Source organism: Engystomops pustulosus, chromosome 10 (genome assembly GCF_040894005.1).
Source record: "Engystomops pustulosus chromosome 10, aEngPut4.maternal, whole genome shotgun sequence".
NCBI classification, from domain to species: Eukaryota; Metazoa; Chordata; class Amphibia; order Anura; family Leptodactylidae; genus Engystomops; species Engystomops pustulosus.
In genome coordinates this window covers 87,416,307-87,429,834 of record NC_092420.1, presented here as the reverse complement: position 1 = coordinate 87,429,834, position 13,528 = coordinate 87,416,307, and the positions used below count along the sequence as shown (strand labels likewise).

General features: G+C 43.2%; 1 protein-coding gene across 1 annotated transcript in view; it reads left to right on the top strand.

Annotated features, from left to right (window-relative positions):
• Positions 1-13,528, top strand: part of AGBL4 (AGBL carboxypeptidase 4) — a 1,134,440-nt gene that overhangs the window by 326,741 nt on the left and 794,171 nt on the right. The window lies entirely within an intron of this gene.

Genomic DNA, 13,528 nt, shown 5'->3' with positions numbered 1-13,528 from the left:
TCTGTACCAGCGCTGAACCTAAAATGTTTTGTATTCAACTCTACTTCCTCCTCCAAGATTGCATTGGTGTTCGAGAACATGACACTTATTAATCCTCCGGTAAATATTCTTTACTTTTGCATCATCTAATCCTTGGTTATTGCAACAAAAGCCGCTTCCACTTTGGAGTCGGTTGACTTCCCTATAAAGATGTTTGGATGCCTACGACTTACTCTTCATTAAATGAATTTTTCCAATTGTTATGTAAATATAGTATGGATAGTCATTATAGATAGGTCAGATTTACTATCCTTATGCTACATTATGGACACGTCTCGCTAAACCTTGCCCTTCAGGGCATTATTAAGAATTCCTGTTCTTTCAAGCGTGATATATTACGTTTTAATAGCAAAGTATTGTTTATCAATAACGCTTATGCCAAAGGTCTTGCTCGGAAAATGATTTCACCTCCCCGATGCCTTTTCTTGATTGACATCCGCCAAATCCCTCACCTCCTGAGTCTCTGCCTCCCTTCATCAAATGTTAATTTTGTCTTTTCGGTTGTTGTGTTTCTCTAATTCCACGGTCCTCTGGGACGCTGAACTTTGTAATAACCATCTGTTTACTTCCAATTGACCACAATTTTCCATGTAGCGTAGACTATATCAAGAAAGCTCCAGCCTGGTTATCAGGACAAAGTGCCATATGATAAAATAACAAGCTGCGTGATCTTGGAAGAGGAGAAGCCAAGGGCATTTAGGACATGCCAAAAAAGCTAAAGAACTACAGTTGTTATTGGCAAAGTGAGAGTACTCTGGCACCCATTGGTCACTACACATGATGTCACATCAACATGGACAATTCTCTTCTGGTTACTGTTATAATGAGACATAACAAAAAGTTTAAAGGGGTTATCTCAAAAGAAATAATTCCAATCATTCTAAAACCGTCCTGTAATTATTTATTTTTTCATATTTACACTTATTTTGTGTAAATGTCACCAGATGTTCCAAGAACATTATTAGAATAGAGCCACCTGCTGTTTCTATGAATAACCTGTTCTGTGTCCACCTCACTCTTTTCTCCATGGAGTGGGATTCCCGATGCGGTGAGTGAGCTGCTCCTGACGCTGTAGCGTCTTCTCTGATCCATCAAAAGAGTTGCTGAGCAAGTTCTAGGATGCATAGCAGAGACTTCAGCTTTAGAGACTGCAACAAGTGAAGAATGACTGAGCATGTGCGTCCACCTCTGAACACTTAGATGGACGTGGAAAAGGTTATTCATAGAAACAGCAGATGGCGCTACATGGCAACATAAGCACCATTACATCAACATCTTAACACAAAATTGTATAATTATGAAACAAACTTATCAATAAACAATATTACTCATAAGACAACAATTCTAACCTCTTCACGCACTGCGCCAAACATGTACGATGCAGAGGTGCTGAGACTATATGAAGAGGGATCAATGGGTGAGCCCTCTTCATACAAAGGTGGGGTTTGCTGCATATTGCCCACTGCTAATACCAGCTATCAATACTAGCACTGCCATCTTTGTTCTGATCGTTGCTCATCGATGAGGTTCCGGGGGGCTGGGGGGTGGTGTGGGGGGGCGACGGTTGGAATCTGTCAGACCCAAGGCTGCACAGTTTCCAAAGATTCTCTACAGTAGTATTGCAGTATATGAAGGAGAGGTGGAGTTATATATAAGGTGGATAGCGAAAAATGAAAAAAAAAGTGGCGTCCTTAAGGGGTTAATCAGGGTTGGGTGGGTCCATGGTGTTCTATGGGTGGGACTTAAATATTCTCATAAATATTCAATAAAATGTGAAGTCATTCATTTTTCTGTTATATATATCGTGGAAAACAGAATTTAAAGTAAAAATTTTTTTAAGAAGCCGCATTTTTAGCAATGGTTCCTTTTTATTGTTCTAAGAATCCCCAATATATTTTTCCTCTGATAATTTGCATGCCCTGTATTTTAGATGTCAGCATGAGGTCCGCTGGGCATATTGGTTTCTTGCTACACTTCACAGGCGCACTGGCAGGTTAATTAGCTTCCAGGGAGGTCGGCGCTGGAGTCCATGTACTGGATGCGCTAGCGGGGGGATATACGGATAGAAAGCTCCGGAACATCTGATGCTGTGTACAGAAAGATGAAAACATTTTATCAATATGGAGCCAAACCTAACCGTGTTGTGTTTTCTTATTTAAATGGAAGATCCAGGTATATTTAGACATACAAGAAGGTGATAATGTACCATCACTGATCAGATGTACACGAGGGGACACATTTCTACTCTAGATTCTTAGAGTGCCCATAAGGTGAAACCAGGAATGGATTATAGGCAATATTATAATAATATAGGCAAAGATGACTTATTATACTCCTCCGATCAGCAAAATAAACCCCGAACGGCACCTTAGAGGACACTGTCGAGTTATCTCACTGCTTCTAGTCCTGTTACTCTGCTGTTGTGTGACAAAACCAACTTTTCGTCGTTCATTCATCCAGTCAAGGAGGCGGGACAGCTTTCCGATCCAGTCAAGCTCTGCCCACCTCCTCACGGCTGCTCTGGCTCGGATACACGACCCAAAAACACTGTCTCCAGCTCAACATCACAACACTCCAGTTTCAAACTTCTTGCCTGTAAGTTTGGCGTCGGCGTGCATGTCCTCAGCAGGCTCCGGCTGGCTCTCAATCACCTCAGCGCCATGCACATTAGTGACGCATGCGCTTTGCATCTGTATGGCCGGCCCGTGGATGTCCACGGCAGGCTCCGGCTAGTTCTCAACCACAACAGCCACATGCACACTACTGACGCATGCGCGGTACATCTGTATAGTCAGCCGTGGATGTTCATGGCAGGATTTGGGTATCTCCGAATCACACCAGCGCCATGCACATTACTGACGAATGCATGGTGCATCTGTATGGCCGGCCGTGGATGTCCACGGCAGGCTTTGGCTAACTCTCAATCACACCAGCGCCATGCACATTACTGACGAATGCATGGTGCATCTGTATGGCCGGCCGTGGAAGTCCACGGCAGGCTTTGGCTAACTCTCAATCACACCAGCGCCATGCACATTACTGAGACGCAAGCGCGGTGCATCTGTAGGGCTGGCTGCGGACGTGCACACCAGTGCCAAACTAACAAATGGACTACGCATGCGGGGAAGTTTGAAACTGGAGTGTAGTGACAGCTGCACCAGGTTCACTTTTCTAAAATAAGAGCGAGGTGCGGAAAACTGCAGAAATATTTTTGCTCAAACAATTTCAAAAAGTAGCAAAGTTTTTAATGCCAGAATTCTGAGGTACAGGACTTTACTCCCCCCCATGACTTTGCACTGTGTTACTATTAGGATTAGTTCCTCTACCCAGTATTTGGGTATATACGATATGTTCGTGAAAGAAGGTGATTGAGCCCCATCTCGATGATAACGGACAATAAGCACAGCGAGATCATTGTGTGATTCACACTTCAGTGTCATAATAACAAATCCAATTTAATCCTGAAGACAACGGACACGAAATAAAGCGGCAGCCCAGATGCCAAATACAATGAAAATATTTTCCCTAATAAATGTTAGCGCGTGTTTATCAGGAGAGACTTCCTCGTATTCTTGGCAGTCGCGGAGTGATGGCTGCACCACAGTCGAGGAGTGTTACCCTGGAGATGACCTTTATCTAATGATGCTGTGATAATGATCTCTGGCACACCTTATTCATGACAGAAGACGCTTTTTTTTGCCACATCTAATAAAGGGAAGGTTTTATGTATCTGTAAAATGCATCATGAAACTTCAGAGTCTCCGAAGTGTTGACATAAAACATTGCAGCAGACACAGTTTCTGATACCATGGATCCCGATGGGTGGAACACCAGATTTTCTTGGGTGTTTGTTCTGAAGTAGATATTTGCATCCAACTCCAAAGTAAGAATTTTGTATCAGTATTTTCTCTAATGGTGTCATAAAGGGAAACCAATTCTATGTGTCGTTATTAGGTTTCTTACCGTGAAGTAGTTACGTCGTGACATTTTTGCCCTTAACAAAGATCGAGTAGTTGCAGATACCAGAGTGATGAAGGAAACCTTCAGTGAAACCTTCAACCTTCAATGAAGGAGACTCGCGAAAGGAAATGTGATCAAACATTGTTGACTCAACTCTCTGTTCTTAAAGTGATATGGGAGGAGTAGAGCTTGTGTTGTAGACAGTCCCCCGCTGTGTACCATTGTATTCCTCAACCCAACATAATGGGGCACATTTACTTACCGTCCCGTCGGGATCCCCGCCGTGCGTTATCTGACGAGGATTCGGGTATGCCGAGATTCAATAAGACCATGCGCCCGATATCCTGCATGTGTCACTTCCCCGCTCAGGGCCGCCGGAGTTTACCTACCTTCTTGCTTCTTAAATTCCACGGTTTGTCCCAATCAGTCGGGTTGTCCGTCATCCACGCCCCCCCGATTTGTGTCGCATGCAAGCCGGCACCGATGAGACACAATCCAAATGCGTGTGCCAAAAATCCAGGGCAATTCAGGGCAAAATGGAAAAAAATTGCGAAACCCGACAAAAATGCATTCAGACCCTTAGTAGATGTGCCCCAATCAGTTATCATTGCATATTTGGTTCACATAACTCCAACCTGAGGTCTTTAGACTGTGGCTTATCACTTTATTTCGAACGATTAGGCCCCTGTCCATCATAAGTTGTGCAATGACACTGTGCTTCCACAAAAACATACAAAGAACCCTGGAGGCACCATCTGTCATCCAAAATAGCCAACACCCTACACCTAAAGTCAGCCTAATGCTCCCAAACCCTACCCTGTTACACTATAGGCTAAAATATGTCTGCTGTCTATCAGTGGTAATAGTGGAGATGGTGCTGTGACTTCCTGCTGGTAGAGAGGAAGAGAGAACTGTTTACAATCTACTGCAGAATTTTACACTATGATACACATGTAAACTTAAAAGAAAACCTACACCAAAGTAGTTACTATAAAATTGGACTCTTTCTTGGAACCCAACTAAACATTGAAACCTCGGGAATACTGGGGGAAGATTGAGGAACAGATGGGCCTTCCTAACCTTTAAAATAGGAGAATTACTGGTGAGTGACCCATGTGAGGTTCCTTTGGCCAAAAAACTCCGATGGTCCTGAACAATGGATGCTCCTCAGTGTTTGTTTCAGTTGTGCTCCACTGCACATTTTTGGGGGCCCTTGGGGTTCTTCTTCCACAGAAAACTTTGGATTAGTTCTGCAGGAAAATCTAAATTCTTCTTCTTCTCTTTTATGCTACTCATATTATAGAGTCAGCTTCCGCTTTGTTCTGAACACGTCCATCTGTTCTTGGATGGTTCCTGCGGCTACATCATAATTACTTAACACTTTAATTGGTCATTTTAGTTGCATTTGGCTAAACTTGTGTCTTTTAGGATTCATTCTGTTCATCATATTATCTTATTCATTTTAATATGATATCAGGTTATAGCAGTCTGGTCACCCCGGTCTCCTTCACTTTACATACAAGATAAGTTCCTTGGGTTTGTACTTAAGTTGAATTTGGATGTAAGTCAGAATTGTATACTTTATAATTGTAGATCCAGACAAAATTATGTTTGCCCCAGTGACTTGGATTTTCGAAATTTTTTGCTGTAATGGGAGCAAGGATTATCAATAGAGATGAGTGAGTATACTCGTCTGAGCTTGATGCTCGTTCGAGTATTAGCATACTCGAAACGGCTCGTTGCTCGGACGAGTATTTCCCCTGCTCGAGATCGAGCATTTACTTAACGAAACACAGTGAACAGTGAAGAATACAATGAAAACAGTGAACACAGGATCATTTAAGTGAAGAACACAGTGAAGAACACATTGCAGATGTTCCGTACATCTGCTAACTTATCCGAAGACACGTGTGCCGAACAGTGTTCTTCACAATAGTATGTGAAGAACAATGGGGGTCATTTACTAAGGGCCCGATTTGCGTTTTCCCGACATGTTACCCGAATATTTCCAATTTGCGCCGATTTCCCCTGAATTGCCCCGGGTTTTTTTGCGCACCCGATCGGATTGTGGCGCATCGGCATGCACGTGACGGAAATCGGGGGGGGGGGGGGGCGTGGCTGAATGAAAACCTGACGGATTCGCAGAAACCGCCACATTTTTTTTAAAAAAAGTGTCGCTGGACACACACTTACCTTCACCCAGCAATGGATCGTGAACTCCGGCAGACCTCGGCAGACTTCAGCGCAGCAGCGACACCTGGTGGACGTCGGAGGAACTGCCTTAGTGAATCGCTGGAAGACCCGAATCCTCCACAGAGAACGCGCCGCTGGATCGCGAATGGACCGGGTAAGTAAATCTGCCCCAATATGTGTGAAGAACACATTGCAGATGTATGGAAACACCTGCAATGTGTTCTTCACACATATTGTTCTTCACATACTATTGTGAAGAACACTGTTCGGCACACGTGTCTTCGGATAAGTTAGCAGATGTACGGAAACATCTGCAATGTGTTCTTTACTGTGTTCTTCACTGTGTTCTTTCAGTGAAAACATCTGCAAACATCTGCAATGTGTTCTTCTTCTGTGTTCCTTCAATGTGTTCTTTCAGTGAAAAATGCTGTGAAAAGTTCGACCTGAGTAACGAGCACCTGAGCATTTAAGTGCTCGCTCATCTCTAATTATCAATAAAGCTTCGTTACAGACACTTTACAGCTGATCATTGCCGTTTGGGACTATAGTAACATCCAGAGAGGTCACCAGAGGTCACAGGGGGCAGAGGGGTCCGTCTGTAACTAGGGGTCGTCTGTAAGTTGGGTGTTCTTAAGTAGGGGACCTGCATTGGTTAAAATTATACACATCCATCAAAAATTCAATGTAATATGTCATATAACATCCTAAAGATGGACCTAATTAAGTGTGTCTGTGAATAGCATCTGCATCCATAATATGTAGATAATATGATAATTTTGATTATTTATGAAGTTTATGATGGTTCTTTGGATGTTTTATTGACTGCAGAATTGCTGGTTACATGCTAACAGTCACATATCACACGGTAATATATTATTGAGCAGTGATGCAACACATTCTTGGGGCATTGATCAGATACAGGACCTTCATCAGGATTGTCTGAGCCATGGAAGTAACTAAAGTACAAAGTAGCAGTTACTGGCAACCAACAAGTAATTCTGTATATCATCATGAGTGTTATTTCTGTACATCACTGTGTGCATTATCCCTGTACTGTGACATCACTGTGTGCATTATCCCTGTACTGTGACATCACTGTGTGTATTATCTATGTACTGTGACATCACTGTGTGCATTATCCCTGTACTGTGACATCACTGTGTGTATTATCTCTGTACTGTGACATCACTGTGTGTATTATCCTGTACCGTGTCATCACTGTGTGTATTATCCCTGTTCTGTGACATCACTGTGTGTATTATCCCTGTACTGTGACATCACTGTGTGTATTATTCCTGTACTGTGACATCACTGTGTGTATTATCCCTGTACTGTGACATCACTATGTGTATTATCCCTGTACTGTGACATCACTGTGTGTATTATCCCTGTACTGTGACATCATTGTGTGTATTATCCCTGTACTGTGATATCACTGTGTGTATTATCCCTGTGTGTATTATCCCTGTACTGTGACATCACTGTGTGCATTATCCCTGTACTGTGACATCACTGTGTGTATTATCTCTGTACCGTGTCATCACTGTGTGTATTATCCCTGTTCTGTGACATCACTGTGTGTATTATCCCTGTACTGTGACATCACTGTGTGTACTATCCCTGTACTGTGACATCACTGTGTGTATTATCCCTGTACTGTGACATCACTGTGTGTATTATCCCTGTACTGTGACATCACTGTGTGTATTATCCCTGTACTGTGACATCACTGTGTGTATTATCCCTGTACTGTGACATCACTGTGTGTATTATCCCTGTACTGTGACATCACTGTGTGTACTATCCCTGTACTGTGACATCACTGTGTGCATTATCCCTGTACTGTGACATCACTGTGTGTATTATCCTGTACCGTGTCATCACTGTGTGTATTATCCCTGTTCTGTGACATCACTGTGTGTATTATCCCTGTACTGTGACATCACTGTGTGTATTATTCCTGTACTGTGACATCACTGTGTGTATTATCCCTGTACTGTGACATCACTATGTGTATTATCCCTGTACTGTGACATCACTGTGTGTATTATCCCTGTACTGTGACATCACTGTGTGTATTATCCCTGTACTGTGATATCACTGTGTGTATTATCCCTGTGTGTATTATCCCTGTACTGTGACATCACTGTGTGTATTATCCCTGTACTGTGACATCACTGTGTGTATTATCCCTGTACTGTGACATCACTGTGTGTATTATCCTGTACCGTGTCATCACTGTGTGTATTATCCCTGTTCTGTGACATCACTGTGTGTATTATCCCTGTACTGTGACATCACTGTGTGTATTATCCCTGTACTGTGACATCACTGTGTGTATTATCCCTGTACTGTGACATCACTGTGTGTAATATCCCTGTACTGTGACATCACTGTGTGTATTATCTCTGTAATGTGACATCACTGTGTGTATTATCTCTGTACTGTGACATCACTGTGTGTATTACCTCTGTACTGTGACATCACTATATGTATTATCCCTGTACTGTGACATCACTGTGTGTATTATCCTGTACTGTGACATCACTGTGTGTATTATCCATGTACTGTGACATCACTCTGTGTATTATTTCTGTACTGTGACATCACTGTGTGTATTATCCCTGTACTGTGACATCACTATGTGTATTATCTCTGTACTGTGACATCACTGTGTGTATTATCCCTGTACTGTGACATCACTGTGTGCGTTATCCCTGTCCTGTGACATCACTGTGTGTATTATCTCTGTACTGTGACATCACTGTGTGTATTATCTCTGTACTGTGACATCACTGTGTGTATTATCCCTGTACTGTGACATCACTGTGTGTACTATCCCTGTACTGTGACATCACTGTGTGTATTATCCCTGTACTGTGACATCACTGTGTGCGTTATCCCTGCCTGTGACATCACTGTGTGTATTATCTCTGTACTGTGACATCACTGTGTGTATTATCTCTGTACTGTGACATCACTGTGTGTATTATCCCTGTACTGTGACATCACTGTGTGTACTATCCCTGTACTGTGACATCACTGTGTGTATTATCCCTGTACTGTGACATCACTGTGTGTATTACCCCTGAACTGTGACATCACTGTGTGTATTATCCCTGTACTGTAACATCACTGTGTGTATTATTCCTGTACTGTGACATCACTGTGTGTATTATCCCTGTACTGTGACATCACCGTGTGTATTGCCTCTGTACTGTGACATCACTGTGTGTATTATCCCTGTACTGTGACATCACTGTGTGTATTATCCCTGTACTGTGACATCACTGTGTGTAGTATCCCTGTATTGTGACATCACTGTGTGTATTATCCCTGTACTGTGACATCACTGTGTGTATTATCCCTGTACTGTGACATCACTGTGTGTATTATCCCTGTACTGTGACATCACTGTGTGTATTATCCCTGTACTGTGACATCACTGTGTGTATTATCTCTGTACTGTGACATCACTGTGTGTATTATCTCTGTACTGTGACATCACTGTGTGTATTATCTCTGTACTGTGACATCACTGTGTGTATTATCCCTGTACTGTGACATCACTGTGTGTATTATCTCTGTACTGTGACATCAGTGTGTGTATTATCCCTGTACTGTGACATCACTGTGTGTATTATCCCTGTACTGTGACATCACTGTGTGTATTATCCCTGTACTGTGACATCACTGTGCGCATTATCCCTGTACTGTGACATCACTGTGCGCATTATCCCTGTACTGTGACATCACTGTGTGTATTATCCATGTACTGTGACATCACTGTGTGTATTATCCCTGTACTGTGACATCACTGTGTGTATTATCCATGTACTGTGACATCACTGTGTGTATTATCCCTGTGCTGTGACATCACTGTGTGTATTATCTCTGTACTGTGACATCAGTGTGTGTATTATCCCTGTACTGTGACATCACTGTGTGTATTATCCCTGTACTGTGACATCACCGTGTGTATTATCCCTGTACTGTGACATCACTGTGTGCATTACCCCTGTACTGTGACATCACCGTGTGTATTATCCCTGTACTGTGACATCACTGTGTGTATTATCCCTGTACTGTGACATCACTGTGTGTATTATGTCTGTACTGTGACATCACTGTGTGTATTATGTCTGTACTGTGACATCACTGTGTGTATTATTCCTGTACTGTGACATCACTGTGTGTATTATCCCTGTACTGTGACATCACTGTGTGTATTATGTCTGTACTGTGACATCACTGTGTGTATTATCCCTGTACTGGGACATCTCTGTGTGTATTATCCCTGTACTGTGACATCACTGTGTGTATTATCCCTGTACATCCTGTGACATCACTGTGTGTATTATCCCTGTACTGGGACATCTCTGTGTGGATTATCCCTGTACTGTGATATCACTGTGTGTATTATACCTGTACTGTGACATCACTGTGTGTATTATCCCTGTACATCCTGTGACATTCAGCCTTAGTATATAAAAAAATGACCTTCTGTAGTTTCCTGCTTTCCTGTTGGTGTTTGCTCTCGGTGCTTGTGATGATACCAGATAAGAAGCCGCTGTGTCCTCTCAGGACTCGGAGCGCCATTGTTCTCTGTGCGTCTGCCTAATAATAGGGAAACACTTGATGATGACCCATTGTTCACATAACAAGCTGAGGAATTGTAAAGAACTTGGATGGATTCAAGGACCAGATCATTTTCCTGCTGTATATCATCCCGGCCATAGAAATATTTTCATACCATATAAAATCGTTGTGTCCTTTTGTAATGAGGTATAAAATATCATTAGTGGGAAGCAGAACTTTAGCGCGTTTCGTATAACCTGTATTATACTTGGCGTCATAGAAAAGCGCTAGCACCAATCTCCTCGGTCCTGATTCACACTCTGTAATAGCGACGTCAGTAGCCGTAAAACCTCCGCACTCTACGTCTTTAATGGAGAGGACTCCATACATGTTGGGTTTTTTCCGTATTGCACCCCTGTCCCCGTGACCTCAACTGCAACACCAAAATGGGCGCCATCATCCGGGCCAAGATCCTCGGGCCCTATAATGTCATCGGAGATGGGGTTGGGGTTATCCAATTGATTCTATTACAGTTTGGAGCCTCACACCTCTGCCCCCTAACTATCACTAGAAAGGCATGCCGACGGAAATACAAGTGCATATTGCAGTACAGGCAGTCCCCGGGTTACATACCAGATAGGTTACATAGGTTTGTTCTTAAGTTGAATTTGTATGTAAGTCGGAACTGTATATTTTATCATTGTAACCCCTGACAAAATTTTTTTGGTCTCTATGACAATTGGATTATAAAAATGTTGGATTGTCATAAGAACCAGGAGTAACAATAAATCTTCATTACAGACGCCTGTGATAACTGTTACAGCTGATTATTGTAGCCTAGGACTAAAGTACAGTAATTACCAACATCCAGAGGTCCGTTTGTAACTGGGGGTCGTATGTAAGTCAGGTGTTCTTAAGTAGGGGACCACCTGTATGTTGTATAGTAAAGCAAAAAGTGTAAAAAAAAAAGGAAAAAAAAAATCTACATTTTAATTTCCCCTTTTCCCCAGAAAACATAGACAAGTAACCGAATAAAATCATACACAGGGATGAACGAAACCGAATCTGTGACGATCATTGCAGATTCAGGTCCTCAAGCCCAGACTATAGCCAGAAGTTCTGGTTCAGCGTTCGGGCTCACCCCCGCTGGTAACAGCTGTGCCATATAAAGGGTAACACCAGTGATTGATGCCATCACCGATGGGTAAGCGAACCCGTTGAGGTTCAGGTTCGCCAAGTCCGAATGAACCCAAACCTTAACAGGTAAAGTTAGTCACAATGTGTTCTAGTATCCTTTACTTGAAGTGTAGAATGACAGTTAGAAACAATGGGGCACATTTACTAAGGGTCCGTATCGTTTTTTTTCCTCCTGGTTTTCAGAACTTTACCGTTTTGCTCCCAATTGCTCTGGGTTTTTGGCGCACGTGATTGGATTGTGTCGTGGCTCTGGCTTGCATGGGACGAAAAACTGGGGGGGGCTTGGTCGTCGAAAATCCCGACAGATTTGGAAAAATTGTGCTATTTAAACAAAAAAAAATGTTGCTTGACACACACTTACATGCACCAGGAATAGGATGGTGAACTCCGGCGGACCTCAGCGCAGCAGCGACACCTGGTGGATATCGGGCGCACGACCCTAGTGAATCCCGGAAGAACCTGAATCCTCGTCGGAGAACGCACCGCTGGATCGCGACAGGACTGGGTAAGTAAATGAGTCCCAATGTCCCACATTTATCATGACTAGTACAGTGTGTACTATATGCAGTTGCCCGTGGCGTGTGCAGGTGGCGCCAGATTAATCAAAACTGGTGCACGATCTCCATGAATCTGGTGCCCCCAGCACTGCTCCATCAGAATGCACCATTTTTTTTTTTTGGTGCACTGTTCATGCTGCAGAATTGTGGTGCACTTCAGTAATAAATGTGGCGCACGGTCTGACGAAGCTGTATCAGACCCTTTAGGAGCACACTTTTTCTGCCTTGTCGGACACAGAGCAGCCACGACACAAAACTGGCACAGACACTTTATAAATACATGTACAAACAGTTTCAATGTTCTTTTCACTGCAAAGTCAGACAGAAAACTGGTGCAAATGCAACCCTTTAGCAATGGACCATGGTGGCCTCAAAATTGGCTTGTCTCCTAGACCCATGGAGTCCAGTACAGGCTTGGAGGCTTTGAGAGGATCTTATACTAAGGTGGGACAGTAGCACTCAAATATCCCAACATAAACTGGGGCACATTTACTAAAAACAATGCAAACAGTACTATGTGCAGTGTCCTGTGTAGTGTGCAGGGGGCGCCAGATTCAGGATTTCTGGCGCACATTCTTCATGAACCTCTGCACAGCTCCGACAGAGTGCACCAATTTTTTTTTTTTTCGCAAAGTCCACCGGTTCTGACCTATAGACTAGGTCGGAACTGGCAGAGATTTTTGTGTTCCTGGTCAGGGTCGGCTCCAAGTTTCAGTAGGCCCCTGGGCAACAGAGCCTCAGTGGGCCCCTTTCACAAGGCGGCATTAAAAATTCGGAAACTAAGACAGTCCCTTGTTCCCTAAAATATTCCCTAGTTTGAAATACCAATCAGTCCCCTCATGGTTATTTTATGTACAGCCCCCTCATGGTTATTTTATACAAACCCCCCCCCCTCACCCACTATGGATGCATTAGATACAGCCCCCCTCACCCCCATGGATTCCCTATGTATAGCCATATGTGGGCCCCCAGCAGCTCTGGGCCCTGGCACTTGCCAGGTATGC